Source organism: Pseudophryne corroboree, chromosome 12, assembly GCF_028390025.1.
Source record: "Pseudophryne corroboree isolate aPseCor3 chromosome 12, aPseCor3.hap2, whole genome shotgun sequence".
Taxonomy (NCBI): Eukaryota; Metazoa; Chordata; class Amphibia; order Anura; family Myobatrachidae; genus Pseudophryne; species Pseudophryne corroboree.
Window position 1 is genome coordinate 61,334,475 of NC_086455.1, and position 13,144 is coordinate 61,347,618.

The 13,144-nt window shown below is 49.0% G+C and overlaps 1 protein-coding gene across 2 annotated transcripts in view; it reads left to right on the plus strand.

The window, feature by feature from the left end:
* CDKL1 (cyclin dependent kinase like 1) overlaps nt 1-13,144 on the plus strand; it is a 132,076-nt gene that overhangs the window by 23,221 nt on the left and 95,711 nt on the right. The window contains exon 1 of one of the 2 annotated variants that reach the window (XM_063947559.1): nt 6,741-6,849. The exons of the other annotated variant lie outside the window; for it this stretch is intronic. The gene's annotated coding sequence lies outside the window, so the exon portion shown is untranslated. Of the gene's footprint in view, nt 1-6,740; nt 6,850-13,144 lie in introns of those variants that run through there. 2 annotated transcript variants of the gene reach the window in all.

Consider the following 13,144-nt stretch of genomic DNA (forward strand, 5'->3'; position numbering starts at 1 on the left):
AAGAATTCTCAAAAAAATAAAAAGGGAAAAGGTGTAAGCAATTCTCATTGCTCCGGATTGGCCAAGAAGGACCTGTTACGCGGATCTACTGGATATGCTCCTAGAGGACCCGTGACCTCTACCTCTTCGGAGGATCTTCTACAACAGGGGCCTTTCGTCTATCAAGACTTACCACGGCTACGTTTGACGGCATGGAAGTTGAGCGTCAAATTTTAGCCCGGAAAGGCATTTCGAACAAGGTTATTCCAACCCTGATTCAATCCAGGAAAGGGGTAACGTCTAACCAATACCACCATATTTGGAAAAAATGTGTCTCGTGGTGTGAAAATGGGAAATTTCCTCCAGTAGAATTTCAACTGGGACATTTTCTCCTTTTCTGCAGTCAGGTGTGGATGTGGGACTCTGTTTGGGCTCCATAAAGGTCCAGATTTCGGCCTTATCCATTTTCTTCCAAAAACAATTGGCTTACCTCCCTGAGGTTCAGACATTCTTGAAGGGTGTTCTGCACATCCAACCGCCCTTTTTGCCTCCAACGGCACCTTGGGATCTGAACGTGGTGTTGCGGTTTCTACAATCGGAATGGTTTGAACCTTTACAGGAGGTTGGCGTAAAGTTTCTTACGTAGAAGACCGTTACACTATTGGCCTTAGCTTCTGCAAGGCATGTGTCCGAACTGGGGGCGTTGTCTCACAATAGCCCCTATTTGATTTTTCATGAAGATAGAGCTGAACTCAGAACTCGTCAGCAATTTCTTCGTAAGGTGGTGTCTGCGTTTCATATCAACCAACCTATTGTGGTTCCGGTGCTTACTGACACCTCTGCTACCTTAAAGTCCTTGGATGTTGGGAGGGCTTTGAAGATCTAAGTGAAGCGGACAGCTCGTCACAGGAAATCTAACTCGCTGTTTGTTCTCTATGATCCCAAGAAAATTGGGTGTCCTGCTTCAAAGCAGTCTATTGCTCGCTGTATCAGGCTTACTATCCAGCATGCTTTTTCGTCGGCAGGATTGCCGGTTCCTAAAGTACAAGCCCACTCTACTAGGTCGGTGGGTACTTCCTGGGCGGCTGCCCGGGGTGTCTTGGCTTTACAACTCTGCTGAGCAGCTACTTTGTCGGGCTCGAACACGTTTGCTAAGTTCTACAAGTTCGATACTTTGGCCTCTGAGGACCTTCAGTTTGGTCAATCAGTTCTGCAGGAACCTCAGCACTCTCCCACCCGGTTTGGGAGCTTTGGTACCTCCCCATGGTACTAATGTGGACCCCAGTATCCTCTAGGATGTAAGAGAAAATAGAATTTTAATTACCTACCGGTAAATCCTTTTCTCGTAGTCCGTAGAGGATACTGGGCGCCCGCCCGGTGCTTCGTTTCTCCTGCACTGTTACTTTGTTAAGTAATGTTGTTGGTTCAGCGGCTGCTGTTCCTGTTCAAGTTGGTTAGTATGGCTTCCTCTTGTTTGTGTGTGCTGGTTCGAATCTCACCACTGTTCTGTTACATCCTTCCTCAGGATATGTCCGTCTCCTCGGGCACAGTTTCTAGACTGAGTCTGGTAGGAGGGGCATAGAGGGAGGAGCCAGTGCACACTATTGATTTCTTAAAGTGCCCATGGCTCCTAGTGGACCCGTCTACTAGGAGCCTTGGGCACTTTAAGAAATTAAGTATCCTCTACGGACTATGAGAAAAGTATTTACAGGTAGGTACGGTAATTAAAATCCTATTTCTCTGACGTCCTAGTGGATGCTGGGAACTCCGTAAGGACCATGGGGAATAGCGGCTCCGCAGGAGACTGGGCACAAAAAGTAAAAGCTTTAGACTAGCTGGTGTGCACTGGCTCCTCCCCCTATGACCCTCCTCCAAGCCTCAGTTAGATTTTTGTGCCCGAACGAGAAGGGTGCAAGCTAGGTGGCTCTCCTGAGCTGCTTAGAAGTAAAAGTTTAAATAGGTTTTTTATTTTCAGTGAGTCCTGCTGGCAACAGGCTCACTGCATCGTGGGACTAAGGGGAGAAGAAGCGAACTCACCTGACTGCAGAGTGGATTGGGCTTCTTGGCTACTGGACATTAGCTCCAGAGGGACGATCACAGGTTCAGCCTGGATGGGTCCCAGAGCCGCGCCGCCGGCCCCCTTACAGAGCCAGAAGAGCGAAGAGGTCCGGAGAAAGCGGCGGCAGAAGACGTTCCTGTCTTCAAATAAGGTAGCGCACAGCACTGCAGCTGTGCGCCATTGCTCTCAGCACACTTCACACTCCGGTCACTGAGGGTGCAGGGCGCTGGGGGGGAGCGCCCTGAGACGCAATAAAAACGATATAAAAACCTTATATGGCTAAAAAAAATGCATCACATATAGCTCCTGGGCTATATGGATGCATTTATCCCCTGCCAGTTTCCTGAAAAAAGCGGGAGAAAAGGCCGCCGTGAAGGGGGCGGAGCCTTTCTCCTCAGCACACAAGCGCCATTTTCTTTCACAGCTCCGCTGGAAGGACGGCTCCCTGACTCTCCCCTGCAGTCCTGCACTACAGAAACAGGGTAAAACAGAGAGGGGGGCACTATTGGCAGCTAAAATATAAATACAGCAGCTATAACAGGGAGTAACACTTATATAAGGTTATCCCTGTATATATATAGCGCTCTGGTGTGTGCTGGCAAACTCTCCCTCTTTCTCCCCAAAGTGCTAGTGGGGTCCTGTCCTCTATCAGAGCATTCCCTGTGTGTGTGCTGGATGTCGGTACGATTGTGTCGACATGTATGAGGAGGAAAATGATGTGGAAGCAGAGCAATTGCCTGTGTTAGTGATGTCACCCCCTAGGGAGTCGACACCTGACTGGATGGTAGTAATAAAAGAATTACGTGACAATGTCAGCACTTTGCAAAAAACTGTTGACGACATGAGACAGCCGACAAATCAATTAGTGCCTGTTCAGGCGTCTCAGACACCGTCAGGGGCGCTAAAACGCCCGTTACCTCAGATGGTCGACACAGACCCTGACACGGATACTGAATCCAGTGTCGACGGTGACGAGACAAACGTAATGTCCAGTAGGGCCACACGTTACATGATCACGGCAATGAAGGAGGCTTTGAACATTTCTGACACTACAAGTACCACAAAAAAGGGTATTATGTGGGGTGTGAAAAAACTACCAGTGGTTTTTCCTGAGTCAGATGAATTAAATGAGGTGTGTGATAAAGCGTGGGTTTCCCCCGATAAAAAACTGCTGATTTCTAATAAATTATTGGCACTATACCCTTTCCCGCCAGAGGTTAGGGCACGTTGGGAAACACCCCCTAGGGTAGATAAGGCGCTCACACGCTTATCAAAACAAGTGGCGTTACCGTCTCCTGATACGGCCGCTCTCAAGGAACCAGCTGATAGAAGGCTGGAAAATATCTTAAAAGGTATATACACACATACCGGTGTTATACTGCGACCAGCGATCGCCTCAGCCTGGATGTGCAGCGCTGGAGTGGCTTGGTCGGATTCCCTGACTGAAAATATTGATACCCTGGATAGGGACAGTATATTATTAACTATAGAGCATTTAAAGGATGCATTACTATATATGCGAGATGCACAGAGGGATATTTGCACCCTGGCATCTAGAGTAAGTGCGATGTCCATTTCTGCCAGAAGAACGTTATGGACGCGACAGTGGTCAGGTGATGCGTATTCCAAACGACATATGGAAGTATTGCCGTATAAAGGGGAGGAGTTATTTGGGGTCGGTCTATCGGACCTGGTGGCCACAGCAACGGCTGGAAAATCCACCTTTTTACCCCAGGTCACCTCTCAGCAGAAAAAGACACCGTCTTTTCAAACCCAGTCCTTTCGTCCCTATAAGGGCAAGAGGGAAAAAGGCCGCTCGTTCCTGCCCCGGGGCAGAGGAAGGGGAAAAAGACTGCACCATGCAGCCTCTTCCCAGGAGCAGAAGCCCTCCCCCGCTTCTGCCAAGTCCTCAGCATGACGCTGGGGCTCTGCAAGCAGACTCGGGCACGGTGGGGGGCCGTCTCAAGAATTTCAGCGCGCAGTGGGCTCACTCGCAAGTGGACCCCTGGATCCTGCAGGTAGTATCACAGGGGTACAAATTGGAATTCGAGACGTCTCCCCCTCGCCGGTTCCTGAAGTCTGCTCTACCAACGTCTCCCTCCGACAGGGAGGCAGTATTGGAAGCTATTCACAAGCTGTATTCCCAGCAGGTGATAATCAAGGTACCCCTCCTACAACAGGGAAAGGGGTATTATTCCACGCTGTTTGTGGTACCGAAGCCGGATGGCTCGGTGAGACCAATTTTAAATCTAAAATCTTTGAACACTTACATAAAAAGGTTCAAATTCAAGATGGAGTCACTCAGAGCAGTGATAGCGAACCTGGAAGAAGGGGACTATATGGTATCTCTAGACATCAAGGATGCTTATCTCCATGTCCCAATCTACCCTTCTCACCAAGGGTACCTCAGGTTTGTGATACAAAACTGTCATTATCAGTTTCAGACGCTGCCGTTTGGATTGTCCACGGCACCACGGGTCTTTACCAAGGTAATGGCCGAAATGATGATTCTTCTTCGAAGAAAAGGCGTATTAATTATCCCTTACTTGGACGATCTCCTGATAAGGGCAAGGTCCAGGGAACAGTTAGAGGTCGGAGTAGCACTATCTCAGGTAGTGCTACGTCAGCACGGGTGGATTCTAAATATCCCAAAATCACAGCTGATTCCAACAACACGTCTACTGTTCCTAGGGATGATTCTGGACACAGTCCAGAAAAAGGTGTTTCTCCCGGAGGAGAAGGCCAGGGAGTTATCCGAGCTAGTCAGGAACCTCTTAAAACCAGGACAAGTGTCAGTACATCAGTGCACGAGAGTCCTGGGAAAAATGATGGCTTCTTACGAAGCGATTCCATTCGGAAGATTCCATGCAAGAACTTTTCAGTGGGATCTGCTGGACAAATGGTCCGGATCGCATCTTCAGATGCATCAGCGGATAACCCTATCTCCAAGGACAAGGGTATCTCTTCTGTGGTGGTTACAGAAGGCTCATCTTCTAGAGGGCCGCAGATTCGGCATTCAGGATTGGATGCTGGTAACCACAGATGCCAGCCTGAGAGGCTGGGGAGCAGTCACACAGGGAAGAAATTTCCAGGGCTTGTGGTCAAGCATGGAAACGTCTCTTCACATAAATATCCTAGAGCTAAGGGCCATTTACAATGCCCTAAGTCAAGCAAGGCCTCTGCTTCAGGGTCAACCGGTATTGATCCAGTCGGACAACATCACGGCTGTCGCCCACGTAAACAGACAGGGCGGCACAAGAAGCAGGAGGGCAATGGCAGAAGCTGCAAGGATTCTCCGCTGGGCGGAAAATCATGTGATAGCACTGTCAGCAGTGTTCATTCCGGGAGTGGACAACTGGGAAGTAGACTTCCTCAGCAGACACGACCTCCACCCGGGGGAGTGGGGACTTCATCCAGAAGTCTTCCAAGTGATTGTAAACCGTTGGGAAAAACCAAAGGTGGACATGATGGCGTCCCGTCTCAACAAGAAACTGGACAGATATTGCGCCAGGTCAAGGGACCCTCAGGCAATAGCGGTGGACGCTCTGGTAACTCCGTGGGTGTTCCAGTCGGTATATGTGTTCCCTCCTCTTCCTCTCATACCAAAAGTACTGAGAATCATAAGAAGGAGAGGAGTAAGAACGATACTCGTGGCTCCGGATTGGCCAAGAAGAACTTGGTACCCGGAGCTGCAAGAGATGCTCACGGAGGACCCGTGGCCTCTACCTCTAAGGAAGGACCTGCTCCAGCAGGGACCTTGTCTGTTCCAAGACTTACCGCGGCTGCGTTTGACGGCATGGCGGTTGAACGCCGGATCCTGAAGGAAAAAGGCATTCCAGATGAAGTCATCCCTACCCTGATCAAGGCCAGGAAGGATGTAACTGCAAAACATTATCATCGCATTTGGCGAAAATATGTTGCGTGGTGTGAGGCCAAGAAGGCCCCTACGGAGGAATTTTGGGAGCTTTGGTATAATCCCCATGGTCCTTACGGAGTTCCCAGCATCCACTAGGACGTCAGAGAAAATAAGAATTTACTTACCGATAATTCTATTTCTCGTAGTCCGTAGTGGATGCTGGGCGCCCATCCCAAGTGCGGATTGTCTGCAATACTTGTATATAGTTATTGTTACAAACAAATCGGGTTGTTTATTGTTGGAAGCCATCTTTTCAGAGGCTCCTACGGTTATCATACTGTTAACTGGGTTCAGATCACGAGTTTTACGGTGTGATTGGTGTGGCTGGTATGAGTCTTACCCGGGATTCAAGATCCTTCCTTATTATGTACGCTCGTCCGGGCACAGTATCTTAACTGAGGCTTGGAGGAGGGTCATAGGGGGAGGAGCCAGTGCACACCAGCTAGTCTAAAGCTTTTACTTTTTGTGCCCAGTCTCCTGCGGAGCCGCTATTCCCCATGGTCCTTACGGAGTTCCCAGCATCCACTACGGACTATGAGAAATAGAATTATCGGTAAGTAAATTCTTATTTTTTTTATAGATTTGGGATGTGATCCATTGTATCTGACAGTGAACTCTGTAGGAACAAGATTGTAGGGGTCTGACAGGTGTGATTACTACTAATTGGTATCCGCCGAATTATTTGCATACCATACCACTGGCATTATGGAGGGCAGTGACTGGTGACCGGTACAGTAGGTGCCAGCAGGCTTCTGCTGTGTCGGTTATAAATACAACTGATGCTGTGGTGCTGACTAGCAGAGGGAGACTGAGGCCCATGCAACCAGGAAAAATAGCAAATACATGATAGGGATGGGCGATTAGAGGGACTGGAACGATCGTTTGGATCAATATGGTACTGTTTCTTGTGATTGTGAAATGATGGGATTATTGTCCGGAAATCAGTATTTTACTGTTTCAAATCACTCATTTGCACTTGTGCACTGTCCTCTTCATTCACAGAAAGTAGCAGAACACTGACAGTGCAAACAGGGCTGCTATATTGCATTGGCTGTTGAACTGGGATCAGACCTATATCAGGTCGGAAATATTGATATTCAATGTCCATGCGTATATAGGGGGTGACTCAGACCTGTTCACCAGGCTGCTAAAATAGTTTTCCTGTGATCAGATAGTTGCCGCCCACGGGGAGTGTATATTCGTTTACACACAATCAGAGCGGCCAGACAGCACTGTCTACCTGCCTACCAGGCTACAGCCAGACAGTGAATGGCTGTGCTCATGCTGATTGGCATCTCTGCTGTTTTATCTGTCTCATGCTTTCTCTGCCTTTATCCTTGCTCTTGGCTTGTCCTACCGCCTGATCTATTCTTCCTCCTTCTACCTCTTATCTTGTGCTCATATATATTATTTTTCTACATCTCTCCACCCATTTTGTCTCCTTATCCTGCATCTTATTCCATATTTCTCTATCGTCCTAGTGGATGCTGGGGTTCCTGAAAGGACCATGGGGAATAGCGGCTCCGCAGGAGACAGGGCACAAAAAGTAAAGCTTTTCCAGATCAGGTGGTGTGCACTGGCTCCTCCCCCTATGACCCTCCTCCAGACTCCAGTTAGATTTTTGTGCCCGGCCGAGAAGGGTGCAATTCTAGGTGGCTCTCATAAAGAGCTGCTTAGAGAAAGTTTAGCTTAGGTTTTTTATTTTACAGTGATTCCTGCTGGCAACAGGATCACTGCAACGAGGGACAGAGGGGAGAAGAAGTGAACTCACCTGCGTGCAGGATGGATTGGCTTCTTGGCTACTGGACATCAGCTCCAGAGGGACGATCACAGGTACAGCCTGGATGGTCACCGGAGCCGCGCCGCCGGCCCCCTTGCAGATGCTGAAGTAAGAAGAGGTCCAGAATCGGCGGCTGAAGACTCCTGCAGTCTTCTAAAGGTAGCGCACAGCACTGCAGCTGTGCGCCATTTTCCTCTCAGCACACTTCACACGCAGTCACTGAGGGTGCAGGGCGCTGGGGGGGGGCGCCCTGGGAGGCAAATGTAAACCTATATAAAGGCTAAAAATACCTCACATATAGCCCCCAGAGGCTATATGGAGATATTTAACCCCTGCCTGTATTCACAAAATAGCGGGAGACGAGCCGCCGAAAAAGGGGCGGGGCCTATCTCCTCAGCACACGGCGCCATTTCCTCTCACAGCTCCGCTGGTCAGGACGGCTCCCAGGTCTCTCCCCTGCACTGCACTACAGAAACAGGGTAAAACAGAGAGGGGGGGCAAATTTAATGGCAATATCTTGATATATATAAAGCAGCTATAAGGGAGCACTTATTATAAGGCTATCCCTGTCATATATAGCGCTTTTTGGTGTGTGCTGGCAGACTCTCCCTCTGTCTCCCCAAAGGGCTAGTGGGTCCTGTCTTCGTTTAGAGCATTCCCTGTGTGTCTGCTGTGTGTCGGTACGTGTGTGTCGACATGTATGAGGACGATATTGGTGTGGAGGCGGAGCAATTGCCAAATATGGGGATGTCACCTCCTAGGGGGTCGACACCAGAATGGATGCCTTTATTTGTGGAATTACGGGATAGCGTCAACTCGCTTAAGCAGTCGTTTGACGACATGAGGCGGCCGGACAATCAATTAGTGCCTGTCCAGGCGCCTCAAACACCGTCAGGGGCTGTAAAACGCCCTTTGCCTCAGTCGGTCGACACAGACCCAGACACAGGCACTGATTCCAGTGGTGACGGTGACGAATCAACCGTATTTTCCAGTAGGGCCACACGTTATATGATTTTGGCAATGAAGGAGGCGTTACATTTAGCTGATACTACAGGTACCACTAAACAGGGTATTATGTGGGGTGTGAAAAAACTACCTATAGTTTTTCCTGAATCAGAAGAATTAAATGACGTGTGTGATGAAGCGTGGGTTGCCCCTGATAAAAAGCTGATAATTTCAAAGAAATTATTGGCATTATACCCTTTCCCGCCAGAGGTTAGGGAGCGCTGGGAAACACCTCCTAGGGTGGACAAGGCGCTAACACGCTTATCAAAACAAGTGGCGTTACCTTCTCCTGAGACGGCCGCACTTAAAGATCCATCAGATAGGAGGATGGAAAATATCCAAAAAAGTATATACACACATGCAGGTGTTATACTACGACCAGCTATAGCGACTGCCTGGATGTGCAGTGCTGGGGTAGTTTGGTCAGAGTCCCTGATTGAAAATATTGATACCCTGGACAGGGACAATATTTTACTGTCGTTAGAACAAATAAAGGATGCATTTCTTTATATGCGTGATGCACAGAGGGATATCTGCACACTGGCATCACGGGTAAGTGCTATGTCCATTTCGGCCAGAAGAGCTTTATGGACGCGACAGTGGACAGGCGATGCGGATTCAAAACGGCATATGGAAGTTTTGCCGTATAAAGGGGAGGAGTTATTTGGAGTCGGTCTATCAGATTTGGTGGCCACGGCTACAGCCGGGAAATCCACCTTTCTACCTCAAGTCACTCCCCAACAGAAAAAGGCACCGACTTTTCAACCGCAGCCCTTTCGTTCCTTTAAAAATAAGAGAGCAAAGGGCTATTCATATCTGCCACGAGGCAGAGGTCGAGGGAAGAAACAGCAACAGGCAGCTCCTTCCCAGGAACAGAAGCCCTCCCCGGCTTCTACAAAAGCCTCAGCATGACGCTGGGGCTTCTCAAGCGGACTCGGGGACGGTGGGAGGTCGTCTCAAAAATTACAGCGCGCAGTGGGCTCACTCGCAGGTAGATCCCTGGATCCTGCAGATAATATCTCAGGGGTACAGGTTGGAATTAGAGACAGATCCACCTCGCCGTTTCCTGAAGTCTGCTTTACCAACGTCCCCTTCCGAAAGGGAGACGGTTTTGGAAGCCATTCACAAGCTGTACTCTCAGCAGGTGATAGTCAAGGTACCTCTTCTACAACAAGGGAAGGGGTATTATTCCACTCTATTTGTGGTACCGAAGCCGGATGGCTCGGTAAGGCCTATTCTAAATCTGAAGTCCTTGAACCTGTACATAAAGAAGTTCAAGTTCAAGATGGAGTCACTCAGAGCAGTGATAGCGAACCTGGAAGAAGGGGACTTTATGGTATCCTTGGACATCAAGGATGCGTATCTCCACGTTCCAATTTACCCCTCACACCAGGGGTACCTCAGGTTCGTTGTACAAAACTGTCACTATCAGTTTCAGACGCTGCCGTTTGGTTTGTCCACGGCACCTCGGGTCTTTACAAAGGTAATGGCCGAGATGATGATTCTTCTTCGAAGAAAAGGCGTATTAATTATCCCATACTTGGACGATCTCCTAATAAGGGCAAGGTCCAGAGAACAGCTAGAGATGGGATTAGCAATATTTCAAGAGGTGCTAAAGCAGCACGGATGGATTCTGAATATTCCAAAATCCCAATTAATGCCGACAACTCGTCTGCTGTTCCTAGGGATGATTCTGGACACGGTTCAGAAAAAGGTTTTTCTTCCCGAGGAAAAAGCCAAGGAGTTATCCGACCTGGTCAGGAATCTCCTAAAACCAGGAAAGGTGTCTGTACATCAATGCACGCATCTTCAGATGCACCTGCGGATAACCCTGTCTCCAAGGACAAGGGTATCTCTTCTGTGGTGGTTGCAGAGGGCTCATCTATTGGAGGGCCGCAGATTCGGCATACAGGATTGGATCCTGGTGACCACGGACGCCAGCCTGAGAGGCTGGGGAGCAGTCACACAAGGAAGAAACTTCCAGGGAGTGTGGTCGAGCCTGGAAAAGTCTCTTCACATAAACATTCTGGAACTAAGAGCAATCTACAATGCTCTAAGCCAGGCGGAACCTCTGCTTCAAGGAAGACCGGTGTTGATCCAGTCGGACAACATCACGGCAGTCGCCCATGTAAACAGACAGGGCGGCACAAGAAGCAGGAGTGCAATGGCAGAAGCTGCCAGGATCCTTCGCTGGGCGGAGAATCACGTGATAGCACTGTCAGCAGTGTTCATCCCGGGAGTGGACAACTGGGAAGCAGACTTCCTCAGCAGACACGATCTTCACCCGGGAGAGTGGGGACTTCATCCAGAAGTTTTCCACATGCTAATAAACCGTTGGGAAAGACCAATGGTGGACATGATGGCGTCTCGCCTCAACAAAAAACTGGACAGGTATTGCGCCAGGTCAAGAGATCCGCAGGCAATAGCTGTGGACGCGCTGGTAACACCTTGGGTGTACCAGTCGGTGTATGTGTTTCCTCCTCTGCTTCTCATACCAAAGGTATTGAGAATCATACGGCAAAGCGGAGTAAGAACGATACTAGTGGCTCCGGATTGGCCAAGAAGGTCTTGGTACCCGGAACTTCAAGAGATGGTCACGGACGATCCGTGGCCTCTACCTCTAAGACAGGACCTGCTTCAGCAGGGACCGTGTCTATTCCAAGACTTACCGCGGCTGCGTTTGACGGCATGGCGGTTGAACGCCAGATCCTAAAAGGAAAAGGCATTCCAGAAGAAGTCATTCCTACCTTGATTAAGGCAAGAAAGGAAGTCACCGCGAAGCATTATCACCGCATTTGGCGGAAATATGTTGCGTGGTGCGAGGATCGGAGTGCTCCGACGGAGGAATTTCGACTGGGTCGTTTCCTACATTTCCTGCAATCAGGATTGTCTATGGGTCTCAAATTGGGATCTATTAAGGTTCAAATTTCGGCCCTGTCAATATTCTTCCAAAAAGAATTGGCCTCAGTTCCTGAGGTCCAGACTTTTGTCAAAGGAGTACTGCATATACAGCCTCCTGTGGTGCCTCCGGTGGCACCGTGGGATCTAAATGTAGTTTTAGATTTCCTCAAATCCCATTGGTTTGAACCACTAAAAAATGTGGATTTGAAATATCTCACATGGAAAGTGACTATGTTACTGGCCCTGGCGTCCGCCAGGAGAGTATCTGAACTGGCGGCTTTATCTTATAAAAGCCCTTATTTAATTTTCCATTCGGATAGGGCAGAGCTGCGGACGCGTCCGCATTTTCTCCCTAAGGTGGTATCAGCGTTTCACCTGAACCAGCCTATTGTAGTGCCTGCGGCTACAAGCGACTTGGAGGACTCCAAGTTGTTGGACGTTGTCAGAGCTTTAAAAATATACATTTCAAGGACGGCTGGAGTCAGACAATCTGACTCGCTGTTTATACTGTATGCACCCAACAAGTTGGGTGCGCCTGCTTCTAAGCAGTCGATTGCTCGTTGGATTTGTAACACAATTCAACTTGCACATTCTGTGGCAGGCCTGCCACAGCCTAAATCTGTTAAGGCCCATTCCACAAGGAAGGTGGGCTCATCTTGGGCGGCTGCCCGAGGGGTCTCGGCATTACAACTCTGCCGAGCAGCTACGTGGTCAGGGGAGAACACGTTTGTAAAATTCTACAAATTTGATACCCTGGCAAAGGAGGACCTGGAGTTCTCTCATTCGGTGCTGCAGAGTCATCCGCACTCTCCCGCCCGTTTGGGAGCTTTGGTATAATCCCCATGGTCCTTTCAGGAACCCCAGCATCCACTAGGACGATAGAGAAAATAAGAATTTACTTACCGATAATTCTATTTCTCGGAGTCCGTAGTGGATGCTGGGCGCCCATCCCAAGTGCGGATTATCTGCAATACTTGTACATAGTTATTGTTAACTAATTCGGGTTATTGTTTAGGGAGCCATCTTTCAGAGGCTCCTCTGTTATCATACTGTTAACTGGGTTTAGATCACAAGTTGTACGGTGTGATTGGTGTGGCTGGTATGAGTCTTACCCGGGATTCAAAATCCTCCCTTATTGTGTACGCTCGTCCGGGCACAGTACCTAACTGGAGTCTGGAGGAGGGTCATAGGGGGAGGAGCCAGTGCACACCACCTGATCTGGAAAAGCTTTACTTTTTGTGCCCTGTCTCCTGCGGAGCCGCTATTCCCCATGGTCCTTTCAGGAACCCCAGCATCCACTACGGACTCCGAGAAATAGAATTATCGGTAAGTAAATTCTTATTTTTAATCGCTCTATGGGGCCGATTCAGACCTGATCGCTGCTGTGCGTTTTTGCACAGCTAGCGATCAGCTATTAACTGCGCATACGTATGCACCGCAATGCTCACGTGCATCAGCAAACAGGCATCACTAGTCAGCGAAAGGCTGGTGCGAAAATTTGCAT